This window comes from Pongo abelii, chromosome 1, assembly GCF_028885655.2.
Source record: "Pongo abelii isolate AG06213 chromosome 1, NHGRI_mPonAbe1-v2.0_pri, whole genome shotgun sequence".
Lineage (NCBI taxonomy): Eukaryota > Metazoa > Chordata > Mammalia > Primates > Hominidae > Pongo > Pongo abelii.
The window spans coordinates 27,140,795-27,150,480 of NC_071985.2; the positions used below are offsets into that span (position 1 = coordinate 27,140,795).

Genomic DNA, 9,686 nt, shown 5'->3' on the forward strand with positions numbered 1-9,686 from the left:
TGTTGTAGCTCTAACCTTCAGTAACTCAGAATGTGACCTTATTTAGAAATAGGGTCATTTCAGATGTAATTAGTTAAGTTAGGATGAGGTCATACTGGGGGAGGGTGGGCCCCTGACTTAATGTGACCAAGACTTAAGACCATACAATGAGAAAAATGATAGGACCTACCTCCTAGAGCATTTGATGCTCTAGATGCAAAGAGTTTGGTATTTATTTATGCCAATTATTATTTTGTAGTGCTGGACCATTCAAAACCATGTTGTTCCACCTCTGGACAAGACTTGGTTAATTTCCCTTGCAGAGGATTTCAACATACACAGGTTTAGAAAAGTAAAACCCCATCTTATACATCACCTGGCCAGATCATCCAAATAGTAATTGTGGCGTATTAGTCCATTTTCACACTGCTAATAAAGGCATACCCAAGACTACACAATTTACAAAAAAAAAGAGGATTAATGGACTTACGCTCCATATGGCTGGGGAGGCCTCACAATCATGGCAGAAGGTAAGGAGGAGCAAGTCACATCTTACGTGGATGTGACAGGCAAAGAGAGAGAGCTTGTGCAGGGAAACTCCTCTTTATAAAACCGTCAGATCTCATAAGACTTATTCACCATCACAAGAACAGCACAGGAAAGACCTGCTCCAATGATTCAATTATCTCCCACTGAGTGCCTCCCACAACACATGGGAATTCAAGATGAGATGTGGGTGGGGACACAACCAAACCATATCATGGGATATGCTAATAGATTCTTACTGTGAGCTCATAGTTATTAAATGAACAAATCCATAGATTAAGAACAGAAATGTTAATGAATTTTTAAAGTCTGCTAATTTGTTGAACATTTAGGGCCATTAACAAGTGCATGGATTTTCTTGAGAACATATGATTACCTTGCCTTCTGATTACAGGCAGCTGACACCATAGCATGTTGTTTACAAAAGCAAGATTGTAGAAGAGATTATAGGTGCTGGGATTGACTGGTGATAACTTATTTAGGGGCTCCTAATAGGACTTAAAATACCCACCTGTCATTTTGTATGTACATTATAATATGCTGGAGTATATTCAAAGAAGCTTTAAATTGATGACTATTTTTCTGAAAGATGCAGAAATTGCAACTTATTTTCTTCCTTCTTAGCAGGATTCTGATATCCAGGTCTGCGGATGCTGCAGGATTTTGCTTAATACATTTAAGAAGTATTGATTCTTCTGGGCATAGTTGGAGATGAAGGAGCAGTTTCTGGAAGAACTCTCTTTGGAAGAGAAACAGGCCTTTGTGGCAGCAAAGGGAACATTATTAGAGAGGACAGTAGGTATGTGTGCACATATATGTGTGCATGCATGTGTTGGGTGTGTGTGTGTGTTGGTTTAAGTTTCCACATTAGGAAAATGACAGTAAAGTTACACAGTGGGGATAGGCAACCTTTTAAGAACGGTAACTATGCTCCAGCCTCAGGACTGAGCCTTTTCTAGAGCCAGTAAAGCCTGTCCTTGGGCTTAGTCACTCTTTTTTACATTCTTTTTGCCTGTATTCTGTGAGGATACTTTATTCCCCTTTCTTCTCTCTCCCTCCAACCTTTTCTTCTATACCCCAACTGTGTTGTAAAGCCAAAGGACCTTAGGTTTTGCTTTCTCTGCTCTCCAAAACTTGCTCACTCTTAGTGTGAATTTTGAGCCAGCCAATGTGCTTCCTCTCCCAGGAGTAATTGTTGCTGAGACATTGTCTTTGATGGTCTACTCAGGGATCCTGTTATGGGTTGAATTGTTCATCTCAAAATGTATGTTGTAGTCCTAACCTGTAACAACTCAGAGTATGACCTTATTTGGAAATAAGGTTATTGCAGATATAATTAGTTAGAATAAGGTCATACTGAGGTAGGGTGGATGCCTAATCCAACATGACTTTTGCTTTTATAAAAGGGGAAAATTTTATAAGAAGAAGAACAGCACTATGTCAATATCAAGGTAGAGATCAGTGTGATGCATCTAAAATCCAAGGAATGGCAAAGATTGCAGGCAGACCACCAGAAGCTAGGAGAGAGGCATGGAACAGACTCTCCCTCACAATCCTTAGACAGACCCAGTCCTGCTGACACCTTGATCTTGGACTTTTAGCCTCTAGAACTGTGAGGCAATTAAGCTCTGCTGTTCTAAGCTTCCCAGTTTGTGGTGCTTTACTACGGCAGCCCTAGTAAACTAATACAGGTGCTATTTTCTTTTAAAGCCAAGCCATCTCAGGCAGCAGTGAGGTGGTGGGAGAGTTATCCAGAGAGGAGGGGCAGAGTCCCCATTTGAGAGCAGACCAGGTAGGCTTAGCATATACTTAGATGCAATTTAGAGGCAGGATCCAGCCTGGAGTTTGCTATAGCTCAGCTCCAGCTTGGCTAACACCATTTCACACTTTTCTTTAAACCAGCTGGAGATTCTTCACCTGTCTTTGCCTGTCTCTGAGTGACAGGATGACCAAGGGCTACAGGATCATCAAATAGTCATTGCTTTTAGCACTATGCAATGTTATTTCCTGCATGACCTCTTGAAAGGGCACAGATGGGAGGCTGTCTTGTTGATTCCTGGTCTGCAACAGGCAATTTATATTCATAACGTGCTTTAAAAAAGCACGTACTTTGTGGATCCCAGTGCAAAATAAAAATGTGGGGCTGGATGGGATGGCAAAATCAATCTCCCCTTCCTACATGCTGGCTGTCTTTTCTAACCCCTGCCTGGATGTGCTTGGTACCTAGACTGAGGTGGATGATACATCCCTCCCCACTGGTCACCCACCAAATGTGTAGTGGTGCTGTCAGCCTGGTGCAGGATGGATGCTGTCTTGTCCTGTCCCAAGATGCCACGGGGTGAGTGTCTAACCCTGATCCTCTCTCTCCTTGGGGTAAAGAATGACAGTAGAATGCAGTTTCTTCCTGTCAACGCAACTTGGTCTCCACCCCAGGTGGACAGTGGTAGTGGTTGTGGGATGGGGTCAGGAATGAGGAGGTCAGCCTGGGCCAGGACACCAGAGGTTGGGAAGTGTACTGCTGAGAGCCTGTCCGAAAAGGCAAGCAGGTAGGGAGGTGGTGGGACATAGGAGCGTATGTGAGTCAAAGCTCCAAGCCTGAAGCTCCATGGTCTCATCAGGCTTCATTTGCTAACCACAAATTCAAAGACAAAATTATTAAGGACTTCAAGATGGCAACTGCAGAGCATTGAACTTCAACAGCCTGGCCCTTCTGAGGGTGGGGCCCTGTGTGGCTGCACAGGTCATTGGCCTATGAAACTGGTCCTGTTATAGAGGCGACAGTGTAGAACTACTTAGAAACAAAAATAAATATTATGATGCCATGTGTATCATCATGAGTGCCATAGCTTGAGAATAAATTTTGTGGCCAGAAAGAACAACAAGGAAATTCATGGGTGACCTCCGTCCTTGAAGGTTGGTTTCAAGCCTAGATTCATAGAAGGCTTTGTCTTGGAGGACTAGGAAGATCATCTGATACAATTCTCTCCTTGAACAGGTGAAAAGATGAAAACTTGCAAACAGGTTCAAGATCACACAGCTAATTATGGTTAGGTCTAGGGTAAGAAACAATGTTATTTTGCTCTTAAATTGTTGTAAGAAGGGCCTGGGAAAACTTTTAAGGATGATGAATATGTTTATTATCTTGATTATAGAGATTATTCATGGTGTTTATATTTATTAAAACTTATCAAATTGTATAATTAAAATATTTGCTGTTTGTTCTTTGTCAATTATACCTCAGTGGAGCTGCTTAAAAATATTGAAGGCAAAAATCAAATAAACAACTTAATTTAAGAATAAGGTAAATAACAGCTGAAGTTTTCCTGGAATATAGGGAAACAGAAGTGAGCAGTTTTTTGGACAAGCAAACTGCCATTAGTAGCATGCATTAGGGTTTCCAAAGTGCTTTTGTTAATACTATCTCATAAGGTTCTTCAGGCTGGAACTTAATGTTAGGAAATGTCATGGAAATGCAGAGTCACCAAAGACCTCCTGAGCAAAGTAGGAAGCTTGGGAATCCTGGAATCTCGAAGACAGAAGAACCCTTAGGGATTACTCAGCTGCTAGAGGCATTCTTAAAATTAACCTCCTTTCTGAAGGGAAGATTGGGGATGTAAAAGATTAACCTTCATTTGACTTCTTTTGATGGGAGGAGTGTTTCTGCCACTTTTATCTGCAGGAACAGGGCTCTCCACCAGCCTGTAGGCTTGGCCTGCCTCCCGTCCACCCTGTGGAGGAGCGCCTGCTACAGAGCAGGAGGCTGGGCAAGTTCTTTTTCTGACTTTTAACAGGCAGTTATGCTTCAGAATAATTTGGTCTATTATCTTTCCTCAGAGAATACACGACAAAAATGAGTCAGCAGGGAGGCAGGTTAGAGCAGTCTAAAGAAAAACAATAGGTGCTATGAAGATGAAAAAGAAAAAGTTTAGATTTCCAGCGTTAGGATGAAGTTCAAGACTCTTATGCTTCCTCATGGACCGTGAGCCCTGGGACAGGCTAGGGAGATCCCTGGGCTCTTTGCCCCTTAGTCGGTTTTCTCACCGGGAGGCAGCAAGGCCTCTTCTCTTTGAATTTCTCTTATTCATGCTGGGAGTGTTTTCTTGCTTGAACTGGGATGGGCAGCTCACCAGGAGGTGAGCGCTTCAGGAAGAGGAAGGCACTTGCAGTTCTTCAGAGAGAGCTTGTGACAGTTCAAACCAAAGACTGGACTGCGTTCCTCCTCCACATGCTGAGTTTGCATTTAAAGGAGGGAGGGAGCTCTCTTAATTTGTGATTATTTTTCCTGGTTGCCTTGAAATTGAGCTGAGTGTTCCCCAGTGTCATCATTTTTGTTTCACTGGGTGAACTGCTTTTAGAGAGCCCTGCTCTGAGATGGGGGATGTGTGAGCCCAGAGTCTTCTCTGCGGGACTCAGTTCCTGCTGCCTCCCCTTCAGATCCACCTTGGCTGGCAGGTGGACCACTAGGAAAACACCCCTTGCTCTTGCTGGGAAGGTGCGAGTGGGGTGGGGAGAAGCCAACCCCAGGAGGATGGAGAGCAGTGAGGGCTGTCATTGCTGCTCAGTGTCTGGGTGACCTGGGTACTTTCTGAGGATCCAGGAAGGCCCATGGAAGAAGCAGGCCATGCAGAATCTGTCCGAATGTTTTACGGCTCCTGTGGTTATGTCAGGCTTTTATATCTTGGATTTTTTTTTCTTGAAAACACCATGTGCATAAAAGAGAAAGTCACACATACACACACCAACTTTGGCTGTAAATGGAAAGGACCTACTTCTTTTTCAGTGCTGCTTTTATTTTCACGGTTAATTATTTATTCATAAATCTTGCCTGAGAGATTTTATTTTGGCTCCCAAGTGATAAAAGCTCAAGGTCACAGGGGAAGTGTTTTCAAATGCTAAGTGATCCTCCTCCAACCTAATGTTGTAAAATTTTTATTTCAGGAGTAGTGTTGCTCACAGGAGGGGTGATGACTTAATTTTAGCTCCCAGATGAAATATTGACTTTGCTGCTGATGAGGGGATGGAAGACAGCACAGATCAGCGTAATGAGGGCCGTGGCGGAGCTGCTTTCACCCTGACTTGGCAACCCGTTCACTGTGGGATGACCTTTATAAAATGATGATGATGTTGGGGGAAAAGAGGGAAGTTTCAAGGATGCTAGGCTGCTGCTGATTTCTGCTTCCACTGGAAACAAACAAAAAAATACATTGAGGAAAGATCCGATTTTTCTTTTGCCATTTGAAAGCTATGCATACTTATGTCCAAACAGAAGTTTGCTTTCACATCCATTGATAACAATGGCCTTCAAAAATGAGACATTTTTTTCTCATTGTGCCACTGTGAGCTATGGTCACCGAAAAAGGGTGAAAATCATTCATATGAGATAAAGGGTTAATAGCTGAGATTTTAATCCTCTCTAAAAATTAGTTTTAGGTTGTTGACTTCTTAAGGTTTAAATGTTACTATTTTTGAATAGTTACACATGAAATAACATTCAGAAAGCATCCAAAAGTGAGTTCTTTTCCTCCAAAGCTGTCTTCCTATCCTTCAGTCCCCATCTCCAGAGGCAGCTACCTAAGAAATTTGTTGGTATTCTTCCAGAAATAGTCTACATTTATAACGCTTGCATATATATATAAACTTTTAAAAATTAACTAACAATAGCATATCCGCAATTTTTCTTGGGGTTATTTCATATCAGTACAAGTAGGAGCTCTAATGTTTTATGATGTGAGAAGCCCCAGCCTTCTGTGGCAGAATTGGGTCGGAACTGAGTAGTTCTTAATTTCTCTTCTACTCCCTTTCCTCAACTCCAAGTTATTTTCCTTTGCTCCCAAAATACCCAAAGGCAAGAAAGACATTCTCAGTGTAATTTTTGTATTAAGGTATTAGCCAGGCTGCTATAACAAATAAACTTCAAGATATAATGGCTTAACTGAGATAGAAGTTTCTCTCTTCCTTGTATGACTGTACAGGAGGAGGTGGTCCAGGGCTGCCAGGGTGTCAGTGGAGTCCTCCATGTAGAGCTTTCACCTTAGAGTCCAAGGCAGATGATAATTCTTATTATTTCACCAGCAACAGTGAAATAAAAGAGAAAGGGTCAGGGAAGTACTTACACATTTCTTTTCAGGGGTACAACTCGTAGGTGGCACACATCATTTCTTCTTACATTCTGTTATTCAGAGTTTATGCACATGGCCACATAGGCTGCCAGCTGCAATTCGGGAGTTCTGTTGTCAAAGCAGGGAGGATGGATATTATATGGTCCCAGCTGGGGATAGGATGGTGTCTTGTTCTACATCCTGGCTCCAGGACTAGTGGAAAAGGGAACACTGGAAAAAGCTGAAAGAAAGAATCATATTTTGATAAGAAACCCTATAAGACTTCAGGTCCAGGTGACATAGTTCAATGCAGACAAGTGGAAAAGGAGCAACTGTCCATCATCTCTTCCTGGAACACATGGGTATCTACCAATGGAGAAAGGAATTTACATTCAAGCAAGGAGAGACAGACAATAAACACAATTCAGTACATTAGGTAGCATGTTTGATAAGTGCTGTGGAGATAAACCATGAGAAAGGACCATAGAGAATTGGGTGGTGGGGATTGTTGTGGTTTAGAAAGAACAGCTTGGCAGGGCCTCTCTGAGAAAGTGATGTTATGAAAAGATCTGAAGGATATGAGAGTGTGAGCTATGCAGACTTCTGCAGGTAGTGCATATTTGGACAAAGGGAAGAACAAATGCAAAGGCCTCAGAATGAGAACATGCTCAGTGTGTTTGAGTAAGAGAAGAGCAAGGAGACCTGTATGGCTGGGGCAGAGTGAGGGGAAGATGAGGAGGTGATGATGAGAGGGGAGGGAAGCCTATAGCGTGGGGCCTTGGAGGCCATTTTAAAGATTTTGGCTTTTATGTGGAGAGAGATGAGAAGGTAATGGAGGATTTTGCGAAGAGGTGACATGATCTGACTTACTTTAAACTGTGTTTCTGGTCTATGTTGAAAAGCGCCTCTAGGAAGGCAAAGGATATTGTAATTATTTAGGTGAGGGATGATTTGGTTTAGGAGATGTAGTAAGAAGACTGCATTCAGGATGTATTTTGAAGGTGGAGCCTGCAGTATGATGAAGGATTAGATGTGGAGAGTCAGAGAAAGAGAGGGAACAAGACTGACTCTAGGGTTCCTGGCCTGAATAACTGAGGCAATGGAGCTGCCATTTCCTGAGATGCAGAAGGCACAATGGGGAGTGGATTTTGGAGGACGATTAGAAGAAGCTCAGGTTTTTGACATGTTAGGCTTCAAATGGGTATTAGATATCCAAGCAGTATAATCTGAAACCCTGGGTTTAGCTGTGCCTTTAGTCAGATACATTTCTTGAATTTTCTAGGTCTATGAGCCAATGTAATTTTTTTTTGTACTAGGGTTTTTGCTTCAACTGCTGCAGGCAAAAGTCTTGGTTTATTTACCATCTTATCTGCTCGTTGACTGCCTCCTTTTCAGGTGTATCTTATGGAAGTTCACTGTGATCATCCATGTCTTTCTGTATCATCTGTCTTAGGTTGTAATCCATGAAAAGGCAAGAGCTAAAACTGTAACCTTCTCTTATAGCTCCTCCTAAGTTTCTCTCTCTCTCTGTCTCTTTCTCTCTCTGTCTCTCTTTCTCTTTCTCTCTCTGTCTCTCTCTCTCTCACTGTCTCTCTCTCCCTCTCTCTCCCCAATCCTGCTCCCTCTGTCTGTGTGTGTGTGGGAGAGAGCGTGTGTGTGTGTTTTGAGGAAAACCATTAATACATTATTTATGATGATAATTCAATTTAAAAGACATTTATTGAGTGTTGAATAAGACAGTGTCTGCATTCAGTAGCAAAGAAGACAGATACATTAACAAATAGTTACAATGCATGTGTCATGGACTGTAATAGGAGTATAGGAATATAGATCTGAGGAAAATTAAACCTGTTGGTTTCAAACCAAGCTATGGCTTACTTTCCCGTCATGGTCTCATTCCGCTGGTGAATTTGATGGATCTGCCAGGTATCTTAACCAGATGTGTGGATGATACAGCAATTGTGTTGGGTGTACTGGCTGGACATGACCTCAAGGATTCTACCACAGTACAAGATCCTGTTAAACCATTCATACTTCCCAGTTTGGCAGATGTAAACAAACTATGTATAGGAATTCCAAAAAAAATCTTGTACCATAATTATCAGTGAAATACAATCTCTTTGGTCCAAAGCTGCTGACCTCTTTGAGTCTGCGAGGGCCAAAGTAATTGAAGCATCCCTTCCTCACACCAATTATTCAGTTGTCTGCTACCATGTATTTTTATTGTGCACACTGGAAGTGGCATCAAATATGGCAAGATTTGATGGGCTACGATATGGTCACAGATGTAACATTGATGTGTCCACTGAAGCCAGGTATGCTGCAACCAGACAAGAAGGATTCAGTGATGTGGTGAGGAGAAGAATTCTCTCAGGAAACTTTTTCTTGTTAAAAAAAACTATGAAAATTATTTCATCAAAGCACAGAAGGTGAGATACCTCATCAATAATTATTTTGTGAATGCTTTTAACTCTGGAGTAGATGTCTTGCTAACTCCCACCACCTTGAGTGAGGCAGTACTATACTTGGAATTCATCAAAGAAGACAATACAACAAGAAGTGCCCAGGATGATAGTTTCACACAGGCTGTAAACATGGCAGGATTGCCAACAGTGAATATTCCTGTTGCACTTTCAAACCAAGGGTTGCCAATAGGACTGTAGTTTACTGAATGTGCATTTTGTGACCAGCAGCTTCTTACAGTAGCCAAATGATTTGAAAAACAAGTACAGTTTTCTGTTATTCAACTTCAAGAACTCATGGATGATTGTTCATCAATCCTTGAAAATGAAAAGCTAGCCTCTGTCTCTCTAAAACAGTGGAGAGAAATATATCATGCAAATTAAAATGACTTTTAGAGATTCTAAAAAAAAGAAATTATTGCTTGCATTTTTAACTTGGTGATGGTTATCCTCTTAGACATGGAACCATAAAGATGTGAAATTTACAGAAGGATTAACTTAGTCTGCAAAGCATAGGGGTTAATTCACAGCTAAGATAATAGAGAAATTTGTCAAGGATAGAATATGATAAAACCTGTAAGAAGCAAAGTCAAACTGTCTA

At 41.7% G+C, this 9,686-nt stretch overlaps 1 pseudogene; it reads left to right on the plus strand.

The window, feature by feature from the left end:
• The first annotated feature begins 7,722 nt into the window (after nucleotides 1–7,722).
• Nucleotides 7,723–9,469, plus strand: LOC100452767 (glutamyl-tRNA(Gln) amidotransferase subunit A, mitochondrial-like; annotated as a pseudogene).
• Nucleotides 9,470–9,686: the final 217 nt, after the last annotated feature.